This window comes from Molothrus aeneus, chromosome 2 (genome assembly GCF_037042795.1).
Source record: "Molothrus aeneus isolate 106 chromosome 2, BPBGC_Maene_1.0, whole genome shotgun sequence".
Classification (NCBI taxonomy): domain Eukaryota; kingdom Metazoa; phylum Chordata; class Aves; order Passeriformes; family Icteridae; genus Molothrus; species Molothrus aeneus.
Window position 1 is genome coordinate 21,098,785 of NC_089647.1, and position 12,692 is coordinate 21,111,476.

At 40.1% G+C, this 12,692-nt stretch overlaps 2 protein-coding genes across 5 annotated transcripts in view; one reads left to right on the forward strand and one right to left on the reverse strand.

Annotated features, from left to right (window-relative positions):
• ST3GAL6 (ST3 beta-galactoside alpha-2,3-sialyltransferase 6) overlaps positions 1-12,692 on the reverse strand; it is a 318,443-nt gene that overhangs the window by 193,432 nt on the left and 112,319 nt on the right. The gene's annotated exons all lie outside the window — the stretch shown is intronic.
• Positions 1-12,692, forward strand: part of COL8A1 (collagen type VIII alpha 1 chain) — an 87,769-nt gene that overhangs the window by 5,407 nt on the left and 69,670 nt on the right. Inside the window, exon 2 of the mRNA XM_066568951.1 lies at positions 11,286-11,412. The gene's annotated coding sequence lies outside the window, so the exon portion shown is untranslated. The remainder of the gene's footprint in view (positions 1-11,285; positions 11,413-12,692) is intronic.

Below are 12,692 nucleotides of genomic sequence, written 5' to 3' on the forward strand. Positions count from 1 at the left end.
CGGAACTTTGAAACATCTGCAGCATATGTTTCCTGCTAACTTAAAAAGCAACCACTCTTTCCAGACCAACATACTTCTGCATTCTTCACTCTGAAAGTGAGAGGCTGACAGTTGCACACTGTGGATTTGCATAAGGGAACTCCAACCAAAGCATTTGACCATTTTTGCAACAGAAAATTCTGGAGAGTAAAACAAGTTTCTAACAAAACCCACTCTTATTATATGAAGCAACAACACATGTATGTAATACATATTTTCTGGAATGGAGATGCTTACCTTTGCCTCTCACTCAACAAAGGGACAGAATGGAAGGTGGCACAGCCCCAGGGACACACAAACAAAAGATAATCAATTTACCACTAAAGGAATCTAGCAGTCAAGTCTGCTTATGCCAGCACATAACTCACCTCTGTTCTGCCCTTCCATTCTTCCCAGCACACATGGAATTCCAGTGAATGCACAGTATCAGAACAAGAGTCTTAATGTAGCTTGGAGACCAGAAATTTTCTTTCAGCTTGCCTTAAAGAATAGCAGCAACAACAACAAAGGGTTCTGATATTTCCTAGTATTCCTTTTTAAATGAAGTAAGTGATCTTAGTTGAACTCTCAGTTGATGGATATTAACGTAAAACACACAACTGGGACCCTTGTTGGCAGATTTCAGCAAAAAGTCAAGAGGTAGTTGCTGTAGATCAAAGCTGAGCACTGTGTGTGAGGACAGTTTGTGTTGCCAGCATGAATAGGTCTGCTTGTGAGCAGCTATTATTGAGCAAACCCGTCTCTGTGGCAAAAGAGTGGGATGACTTGTCAGTAGAGGTGAATAGCCAACCGAGCTGGGTGATAGCTGGTTGCCTGTGAAACAAATCTAAGTTCACTCTTAATTCTTCTCCAAGGAAAACCTACAAACCCTAATGAAGCGAATTAAGGGCTATTTAAAGGGGGTACAGCTCCTTTAAAAAAAGATTACAATCTCTACGAGCGGATACATTCTGCTTTCCCAATTACATTGTGGGCCCTCAAGCAGCCATCAACAAAGAGTGTGTTAAAGCTCTACACTACAAAAATATAAGAACTTTATTACTCCCTCCCCATTAACAGGCTAACCTATATTCAAATAGGAGAATTAATGCTAGAATGAGTAACCAGGGTCCTTCCTCTATGACGCAACCTGCACTATAGATGAAAAGCAAGTAAGCAAAGAGGAGTTAAGGAAGTATATCTCATAAGCACTAGCATACACACAAAACATATTTTAGAAAATTAAGGGGAAAAAAAGACATTCAGTACTTATTTCCTTTCAGTCAGTGGCTTGAATTGAATTTAACATAGTAGCATGTCACATTGTTTGCTGCAGAAAAATGCAATGCTTAGGGCCTTTAGGAGTAAGTCTCTTGTGCTTTACTGATTCCAAAAATGTCAGTGCTTGTCAAAGTATTTTTGAAATAAAACCAAAACTGTGTTAATAAAATGAACTTTCTAAGACAATGCTGGCCAAAACTGTATCTTAGATTTCTTTTCAGTAATAAACTGCCTCTGTGGTTGCTGAGTTGGGAAAAGGATTCAAAGAATCAAAGACAAGTTCTCAAGTTCTGGTTAACTCTGGGTAAGAAAAAAACAAAACAAAAAAACCAAAACCAAACCAAAACAAAACCAAACAAACACAAAAAAAACCCCAAAACCAAAACAGAACAAAAAACCCAAAAAAAACACCCCACCAAACAAAAAACCCCACCACTGAAACAGAACACAAGCCCTACAGTAAATGGACAGACTTTTGCTGAAGGTGGGCAGAGCTTAGCAAAATCTAGCTATACTTTCAAAAATGGCTGTAATCATTATTATGCTCTAGTTGAAGATACTCCAGGACTGCAACATTCACTGTAGGTACACCTTGTGATATGCTGGTGTAGGTTACTGACAAGCCTCGGTACTTTAATAGGTAATCACGTAATCATAGGCTGAATGTTAGTTCAGAACAGCTACCATGCCTGTTTATTAATTCCCTAAGTGAATTAACAACTGGAAGGATTCTGTCCCATCTTATCCCAGCCTAATGGATGAATAGCTCAAAAATATGCTGCAGTGAAGTCTGAAGGTGTTCATGATGAGCTGAGTTCCTGCTGTGCATACAAGCTGCATTCAAAGCCAGGCAGTGAGAGCTCTGGACTGTTCTGCTTTATGTTCCTGTTGGTGCAGATGCAGCAGCAGTTCCTGTCTTCCATGGAAGAAAGTGGTGCCATAGTTGGACATTCTGGGTCTGTTAGAGGAATTTCTGCTCTCCTCCAGTTCAGCCACCCTGTCTAAATTTAGGATGTCTGTGCAGTAAAGTCCAAGCTGCCACTGCAAGGGTTTGTTGTTTTTTTTTAGTTTTTATGCTTAGGAACTCCAACAGACTATTATTATCTTTTGGATATCTTAATACATCAGGAAACATGGAAGACATTTCAGGATTGGTCCCTAAGCTTGCATTACTAGTCTCAGCTAAAAACATTGTTCATACAGAAAACTGTATATTTAACATTCAGTCATCATACTTGATTAAAGAGTAATTTACAGGAGTAATTTTTTTTTAATGGTATAGAATTATCACATGGTTTTTAAATAGTAGTTTAAAGGAAATCCATTCGTCTCAGGTAAGTTTTGTAATGTCACCTTCATTTTATTTTGATTTTAGATTGCTCTTAAGCAACCAGCTCCAAATACTCAATCCTTAAAATCCAAGTGGTGGTTAGTTCTGGCCTGAGATTCTTACGGAATATTTCTGTTCCAGAGTCAGGATGAGATAGCTCTTTGATTCAAATTTCAAGCACAAAAACTGCCTTTCACTGAGTTCAGAATTCACTTACAATGAATATTTTATATTATTTTTCTAAATACCCTATTTTCAAAATCACATCTCTCACTTGTATGCTAAACACTGTCAAGAGCTCAATACAAAAGGACTGACAAGCAAAATAAATTAAATTTGTGATTGCTCAAAGGTATTTTCTCTGCTATATGTGCTTTGAACTAACTTTTACTAGCTGCTTATCTCATGAAAACAAGTATTTCAACAATAAGTAAACAGAAGCCTATTATATTTTCAATGCTCCACTTGTCAAGCACATTTCAAGAGCTGGGATTTTACCTTGGACATTCACAACATATGCACAGCCTTATCCTTCAAAACAATGACTGCAGCTGAGACTGAGAGCTGCTCCTGCAATTCCCCCCAAACCTGAAGGAGACTGAGGAACTAACATGGCACTTTCTGGGGGCATTCAGCATCACAGACCTCAGCTTGGGCTGCAGCAACCCTTCCTTCCTGGCTTCTTCTTCTCTACCACCAGACATGATGAGGAGAAATATTTTTGCTCTCTCAACTGCCTGTTGAGAAAGTTGAGAGGGTTGAGAGAGCTTCAGGAAAACATGAAATGTTGTACCTAATGCCCAAAAGCTATGAAGATAGCAGGAATTTGTCTGCATTTGTGCATTCTGTGTTCATTATGTTCACTGTCAGTGGGCATCCATCTTCCCAAGCTTTGTTAACCTCGCATCAGGTCTAAGATGATAGAAGCATGTGAAGGCCTAAACCTTAACATCAAGGCCTAAACCTTAACAAGGCAATTCTACCAAAAAGTAATTAGTTTTTCTACCCCCTGGCCATCACTTAGAGCTTGCTTGTTAGCTGGTCTCTGTTTCGTGGATTAAATCTCCCTTCTTGTTGTTAAATCTCCCTTCTTGTTGATTAGGCTTGAAAGTATACAAAGATCAAGCATTAAAGAACATCCTTTCTTAAGAAAATTTTACATATTCCATACTTTCCAACAAGCGGATTGCATTTAGCGATGATTGAGTTGTAATGGTGTTGTAGTCTACTCTAAAACAAAACCAAGCTGCAGGGCGCCCTGAGGGCTTCACCTTGCTCCATGGCGAATACCTGCCGGTAGCATGGCCCTGAGGAAAGCTGCCATGGCCTGGCAGGGTGGTGACAGCTTGCTCTCACCAGATTGTGGAGACATCTCACTCTCACCAGGCTGTGGTGAGGGCAGGGCCAGGCCAAGCATGGCCCTGGCTCAGGGCCCCTGTCAGTCAGGCTGGGCCCTTCTCCCTGAAGCACCTCCCAGCTCCTGTGGTGGTTGTGGTCTCCTCACACTCTAATGTCAGCGCCGTTTCTGCACAGGGGCAGTCAGAAAACTCATTTACAACCTGCGCCTCCCATTCCCAAAGGAGAGGCAAGGGTTGAGGAGAGCAGAAACTCCCCACAGACCAGTCAGCTGAGGAGCATTTATGGAAACACTCAATACATTTGAGGTTTCTTGGGTTTCGGAGTTACAGCCCTGGGGTTTTGCTGCTGCATGCCAGCCCTCAGTGCCCCTTGGAGAAGGATCTGGGCAGCATTAGCTTGCACAGATGCCGATGGTGCTGGAAGGCCAAAAATGAAGGGAGCTGCGGGGGGCGGGGGGGGGTTCAACTCTCAGCTGGAAAGAAAATGTCACATCATGTGAGGGAAGGCTGCTCAGAGAGAGAAGGAAGGCTGCTCCAGTACACACTTCAGGAGGTTCAGGACCTTTCAGATTTCCACATCTGGAGGCAAAACTGAAACTGCTGTAAGTTAAAGGGGAAAAAAAATAGGAGGAAAGTAAAATAAGGTCAATTTTAAAGTTAATGTCCCTAGATCTTAAAATCAAAAAACCCACCTGCAAAAGATACCACTGTATATGGTATCTAGTGTAAGAGTAACTGGTCCTGTAGAGTTGAAATCCTAAACCCTCAGAACTCTCCCAAAAATACCAAACACTTGGGTGGGATGTGAGGAAAGAAATATCGTGTGAGGAAAGAAAATTACAAAATTACTGTACTCAACAGGCAGGGAGTTCAGAAGGCAAACAGCTGAATGGAATAGCTTCATCATTTCTTTACAATGTATTTTCCTGGCACTGCTTTGTTCTGCACAAAGGTTTTAAAGGCTGAGTTCTTTTGTTCTGTATGTTACACCTGCTAGCATGGTGAAGTCCTGACTCATGATCAGGGGTTTGAGACAAACAAAAAGCAGTAGCTCCTGAACTTCAAGGCTTGTAAATTGTACACAGAGGAAAGCTGACTCCTGGACTCCTGCTCCAGTCACTTTAACACAGTCCTGTTTACACAGATGATTGGTATGTCTGGAAAGACACTATGCTACAAATGCTTCACCTCCCTTTCCTGGCTTCAGAAGCATCCAAGAACTTCATACACAGCAGGTTAATAAATTTATCCTTACAAGCACCCTGACAACATCACTCTCATTTTAGAGGAAGTTCCACAGAGAAAGTTCCTGGTGTAGCATTTCAGGAGATTTCTCCTGGCCAGATTCTCAAGTGTCTTCCCATCATGATGGGAGCTAGATGGAGAGTTTGATTCCAATCTGAGCACCTCAGTAAGAACCAGATTTTCACAAGTGATCAGCACCCAGTAGCTCTCACAATGACACTTGCAGACAGATTTTCTAAGAAGTTCCTTTGATCATCTGTCCATTGCCTCAGTGGAGGCAGAGAGCTTTTGAAAAATCTGATCTTGTTTGTGGGTGCTGGGCACTTCTCAAAATTCTTCCTTAAGTGACTGGCCAAGCATGCAGAATAAAATATGAGCAGAACCATTTTGCCTAATCCCTAGGCCAGTGATTAAACCACAAGTGTATTCTTCCATCTTCAGCAGAGAAAGAATAGACACTAGTTGGGGGGCAGCAATCAAAATGCCAAACACCCGCCGGTATCCGTGCCTGCCAAGAAAAATGCCGGGATACTTGTGGACAAACCAGACAGCCACATTTTGGTACTTTCCTGAGAAAGAATTATTTCTAGTAGCAGTGCCAATCTGGCAACCTGGTTTATGCTCTTTCCAGATGTACCTCTTTCTTTCTGGGCTAAAACCTTTGTGAACATGCCCCCATAACAGGCACACCCTCCCCACTCTTCAGAAAAAACAGCAGCTATCCAAATACTGTCCTGTCTTCACTATTCTCAGAGAGCCAGGCACGCTTGGGCAAGACAACACTATTTTGTGTTACGATATTGAGAAGCAGTGATTGTGTCAGTGAAGATTCTTGTTTTCATGGAATACTTAATTCATTTTTGAGCAGAAGCAACCACTTAGATGCAGAGAAGGAAACACATGCTATTCTTGGCTGGACTTTATCTCTGTGGGAAGCAGCAGCTTCCTTGAAGCAGTCTCTGTACACTGTATGATTTAGCTACATTTATGATTGTACTGAACCTCAAGCAAGGACCTGAGTACCTGAGAGTGTAAATGTGTGCAAAACCCCCAAGCCCCAGCATGGATCCTCTATTTTATGACCTGTTTGTGTGGGGTCCATTTGCAAATGACAGTTTCCAAAGCCGTGCGCTAATGGCTAACTTATAACTTCTTCTTCAAACTATGTTCATTCAGCTGCCAATTGAGATGCTGCTCTCTGTGTCACTCAGCAGCGACTTGTTGGACTATCCCAGGACTCTGTGTCAGAATCCAGCTTTCATTAAATGTTCTGTCTTGCCTCTGTCCCCAGCTTTCAGACCACCTCCCAAGTAAGTATTTGACCAGTCAGGCAATATGAAGATAGGGCACACATCACTGGTATGCTTTAAGGGAGCACAGATATCACATGGTAACATATTGAATGAAAATGTTTACAGAAAAATAGTTTTGTAAAACAGCTCAGACTAAGCTGTTGCTGAATGTTGAGCTCAAGCTTCAAGCTGTATAAGCCAGAAACCACAGCTGTATCTTTTCTAGCTGCAGCTAAAACCAGAAAAGTGTACTAGAAAAACCTTTTGGGGGGATGGGGGGAGGGAGATACTCTCCTAACCGAGGATTACATCTAGAAGTGTGAACATTTTTCTGCTTTGCTGGTTCTGTACCTGCAATAGCACACAACATAAGTGATGATTGTGGTTTGTACTTTGATTGTTGAATGGCTGCTTTCACTTGATTCTGACATCTGCTGCAGTAATTATTCTAACTCTTGTCAGAAGCTGGACTTCAGAGTACTGCCCCAGTCGAATAATACAGCCTCAGCTTTACAAACAGAAAAAGTAAGGCAGGAAAGGATGAGCTCATGAAGCACATTTATGCAGGCAGTTAATGGCACATGCTTTGATGTATGTTGTGACCTAAAATGTTAGAGGGAATGTCACGGAGGAACTTGGTTTCTGATTAGTTGTATTGTGGGCCTTACAGTTTTGTTAGTAAATTCATCACTACAACTTTTCACTTCTTCCATCTTGTAGATTTTTCTTTATTTTAAATTCTCTTTTCCTGTCCAAGAGAAACCAAGGCGTTTCAGTGAAAAAGCTGGGGTCAGCTGAGGGCCAGGTCAGGAAGTCTGTCTTGGGTTTCATTGCCTGTAAACTCAAAATCTAGCACCAGTTCAAAGAAAGGTCTTAGTTCAGAGAGCAGTGAGGTAATTAGGACACAGCCTGCTGGTAAAGGACTGGGAGATGTGATGTTGAAGCAGAGGTACCAGAAAGGACCCGTGAAAAAGGCTGGCAGGTTTGATAGTCCAGCCTGATGTGCCTTTGGAGCAAGAGCAAACAGGAATTCCCCTGGTGACAGGGAAGGATGCTGACAGTAAGCAAGGTTGATATGCAAAAGATAGACCCTTCTGTGCAATTGGCTTACTCTGGAGTCCAGGTCTTGGGACAGTAGGGCTGTTCCTATTTACTTTTCGAGCTATATATATCAGCACCGACTTTTTCTCCTGGTCTTAAATGTAATTTGTGGCTTACATCTTTTGTATTAACAAGATTGTACAGAGACTTAAAGGTAGGATAATCAACTCCAGATAATCAGTCTCATTATGAGATGCTGTTACTCTGGGAAGACTGTGTTTCTGTCAAAATTTGTCAAGAAATGCACTCCAAGAATTGGGAAACATTTCCTTTTACTACTAATGCTTGAATTTCCACTAGGAAGCTGTTGTTTTGAATTTACATATTCTGAGAAAATGTTTTGCTTATAAATTCCTTCTTATTCCTTCGGGAAATAATTGGAATTACTTATTAAATATTATCACTTAGAATTGGAAGAAAATTCACTGTCGGAGAGAACAGTCAGCATTTCCCAAATCATTCTTCTCTCTGTGCTCATGCAAACAATCACTTGAATCACTGCCTGACACAGGACCTGTAAGAACCCAAGTCCCCATTTTTAACCCAGACAAGAGAAATTTGTACTTCATAAAACTACAAAAGGCACCCTCCCTAAACTGAGTAGTGTTCCAGCCTTACAGATTCACTCATGACAAAGCAAAACAGCCTCCTGACTGAATTTACACAGCTAAATAAATAACTTTTTAAGAGTTTAAATGTCATTGTGAAAGTAAAAAGATGAAATGTGCTGTAAATCATCTCTACAAAACCAGAAGTAGTTACATTATAAGTAAACAGAGTTTGCTTGGTATTAGGGACATAGGAAATTCCATTCAAGAACAGACAAATGGCACATCTTGTCTGGTATCCTGCATCTGGCACAGGCCTATAACAGATGCTTAAAATACTTGGCTCCCTTGGTCCCACAGTCTTCCCTGTTCCACCTGCCACCAACATTATAAATCACAGTTTTCCTAACTTCTGGTGAAAGTCCTTGCCCTGCTCACTTGCATAACATGGGAGGTGGAAGCAAGAGCCAAAGGAATATATTTGCCCTGTGTGGTCCTTATTGCACTGTTTGGTACTGATTTTGCCCAAACTGTGGTTCTGACTGGTCCAGAACGTGTAAGGCATTGCTGCCTGTGTTGCCCATGTAGCCAGAGAAAGCTGCTCGTAGGTGAGCACTGTGTTTGGCTCCAGGGAAAGGGGGCAGGGACCCCTTTTCATCCTTGTTTGCACATAGGAGGCCAGCACAGCTACCACTGGCCTGGTACTAATCAGCTGCCTTCTTTCTATCAAGGCACTGCCTCCTAATTGCCCTCTATTGCTCAATGACATTTATATCCTCGTGTTGCTTTCTTAGTAACTTTGAAAGATTAACGCATGATGACTAAAAATTAAATTAGTTTATTGTTTATCAAGGAGAGTTCACTTTTGTCCTTATTCCAAAGTTTATCAAACATGGTTCATCTACCCAGTGGGCCACTTAATGCATGTTCCCCTCTTCAGGTGACTTAAGCTTCTAGCCATTATCTCCAGTCTGACATGCCTGTATCCAACAAAACTGACTGTGACATTCTCCCTAACTAGAAATGTTACTTGCCACAGATGATCTCTGTCATAACCAACATTAAATTCAATGGTACAGTTCATTAAAGGCCTCTAAAACAGACTAATGAAAAATCAAAACATTCCAATTTAAAAAGTTAAAAGTTTTAAAACCCTATTTATTAATTGCATTAAAGCCTCTCTGTATTCCCATGTGAAATATAATAGAATAAAAAGGTTAAAGAGCACTTATGACTATAGGTAAAGCAACCAGCCAGGAAAAAAAAATTACATTTGAAGAAAAAAAATTGTGCCCCTCAATTTGAGCATACAGTCTTTACAGTTGCTAAACGATGCTTTTAGAGACTGACTTAATAAATCTTTACATATTTATTAATAAGGGATAACTCAATCCTGATGGTGTGCAAGGGCTGTTGGATACAGTTTGATATGTCAGTTTTCTCCATGCTCAAGGATTTTCTGATTTTGGTTCCGTCCTACTGAATAGAACATTCAGTGTCAAAGGTCTGAATCTAGAGCAGACCTTTGATCTAGCTGCCCCAAATTTTGTATGAAGGACAAAATCCACCAGGGACAAGACTTGGCCACATCAATCTTCTTGAAAGAGTGGACATTTTAAAGCTGCTACAGTACCTAGGAGAAGTTTGCATCCTTTAACATATTCCAAACTGATATTACATTCAATGAGGTTCAGTATTAACAGGAGCTCTGGGACTTTGTGTACTTCTTTCCTGTTTCACAAGAGCAATGACTTTCAGAATATTCATCTTATTCCAGTCAGGAACAGTTGTAGAGGTTTTTCAAGGCAGACAAATGAGTCAACCACTTGTTCCAAATAAATGAAAATGGTGTTCCAAGTTTCCTAGACAGCTTTAAAAACTACATACAGTAATTCAGCTGCTTAATCTATTAAGTTCTACATCTCACATTTAAGAGGACACAAAATTGCTTGCATTTTATTCCAGATATAGGTTGTCCACAGCCACCTCATTTTGTCTCTGCTGTTAACATACATGCTGGCCACTTGCTCATGCCATTTCTAAGAACACAAGTGGCACTCTTCAGAGCAAAGAGAAACTGCTGAGGTTCCCAGACTGCCATGGATATCCTAAATAATAGTGAAGCAAATGTCCTAATGTCTGTGATTGCATTAGCCCATTTGTTTAAGAAGGATGTTCATATTTTGCTTTCTGAGGAGAAGTGTTGCAAACCTCAATTAATATATCCGTTACAAAGAGGGCGTGAATTACAGCTTTAACTGTGCAGTAAAACAGAACATCTGTGTGAATAAATAATGAAAGGGAGATATATAAAACTATAAAAATAACTTCTTTACTGCAAACCTTGCCTTAACAAGAAACATAACTCCTTCCTCTCTCAAGAAATCTGAATACACTGACTCATGTCTTTGTTTAAGTGTCATGGTAAATTTGTTCTTTTATAACATGTAGTAGTTTAGCTTTGAACTTTTGAGTTTTGGAAAAGGCAGAGCGGAAAAATGTTTTCATAGGAGAGGAGTGCACATTCCAGAGCTGTCGACTGTTATTCATTTATGAGGCAGAGGAAAAACTACTTTGGTTTTAGCTTTGGTTGATGCAATTTGTTGTCTGGTATTTTGTGATAAACCAGAGCTTACACTGTACACTGAAATACTTCAATTTTCTCTCTCATCTTTCCAGCTTTTGGTTGTTTAAAATTCTGACCAAGCTTGAAACTGACTCCTGTTGAGAAGAACTAGTTGTGTACAACTAGAAAGAATGATCCTTTGTAATATACAAAGTTGTCCAGTGAGAAAATAACACCGTTTTCTGTGAATTATAGAGCTGCACCAAAGCATAGGGGAGGAACACAGATGATATTACATATAAAAAGAGAACAAACCAAAATATGAGCTGTTCATGGTGCCTTTGTAACCTGAGCAAGTTTTAAACACAATTTTCCTGCCTGTTTCATGTTTATTTCATGTATTAATGTCTGATTATGTCAAAAATTTTAAAATAAGAAAATAAAATAAACTCTCAGTAGCTTATTTATTCAAGTCAAAAATATCTTTTTGCTCTCCTGCCTTTTTGAAAGCTATTAACATACATTCTTCCTTCCTTCTCTTTCTAGAAAAGAAAATGCAGATTGTCAGAATCCTTCAAATTTGATACTCAGCACTATTATGATCTCTTCAATACTGGATGTGTTGTCTGGACATCAGAATTGATATAGTGAAGTACTCCTCTATTAAACTGAGGTAATTTTCTGACATAATTAATGAAAAAGTCTAATGCTGAAACAATGCAATTAACACACCTAAGTTCCATTTCCTAAGAAAAATTACTGCCATCAAAAAGGATCTATCTTGTCAAAAATCTTCAGAGACAAGAGGTAGAAAGAACATGAGAATGATGACCTCTAGCCAGAGATGAGAACTTCTCCATTCACAAAGCCAGAAGATGTCAGGGTATTCTGAGAGAGGGAGGCTTTGCTGACGACATAATCTTCTTTTCAGACACCAATTGAGATCAGTTTCTGCTCATTGGGATAGGCATCCCTACAGTGGTTTACTTCATAAGTATGACTCACTCAGCAGGAAAGGTGCCTTTCGGAAAGCCCACCAGTCACTGGTCAGCAGTGTCATGTTTTCCCTCGAGAATGGAACTGCTCACAGCAGTTCAGCATCACAGGGATGATGTAGGCACAGTGTGTTACAGGAACATGCAGCTGAGGATGCAGACAGGATGGCACTCAACTGCAGAATTGCAGTAAAAAAATACAACCTAAGCAGGTGGCTCTGAGGCGTGCCCATAAGCATGCAGAGCTATAATTAACTTCAGAACCAAGCTAGGTAAAGAAGATTTTCAGAAAGTATCTTTTCCTTTCCTGGCACACCAGTAATCAAGATACTGTCAGTTTTAACATATTCCAAATTGATATTACATTTGATGAGGTTGGTATTAACAGGAGCTCTGTGACTTTCTGTACTAATACATAGGGTACTAATAATTCTGTACCCTAATAGCATTGCACAACATTCATAGCATATTAACATGAATCCTGAAGATTTAAATAGGTTGTCAAAAAATCACCACTCTAGACAAAAAGAAATAAAATGCAGAGCTAGGAGCACAGAAAGATCAGCTAGAGGATAGATATATCTAACAAAGCTGCTGCAGGCGCCATGTTTGCTTTCAAAGTACTAGAATTCCATTACAAAACAGTAACCAACATGGAAAATAGTTCGTTGAGGTCATTTAAAGCCTGTCTGTTAAACAAATGATACCCCAGTTTTATTTTTTTTTTCCAAGGCTTCATATTTCTTATATATTTTCAGCAATTTTTGTCCTATCCGTCTCCTAAACCAGCACTTTGGACTGCTGAGAAATTCTTTGCTTAAAGCCAGAATTCTGATTTCAATAGGTTTCTGTTACTAATATTCCTTAAGTTACATTTCAGCTTCCAGTCAAGGTTTGCTGCACCAGTTTCTCTTTTGATGCGAGCCCACTGTACAGTACCTTGGGTCTCAGCTAGAAT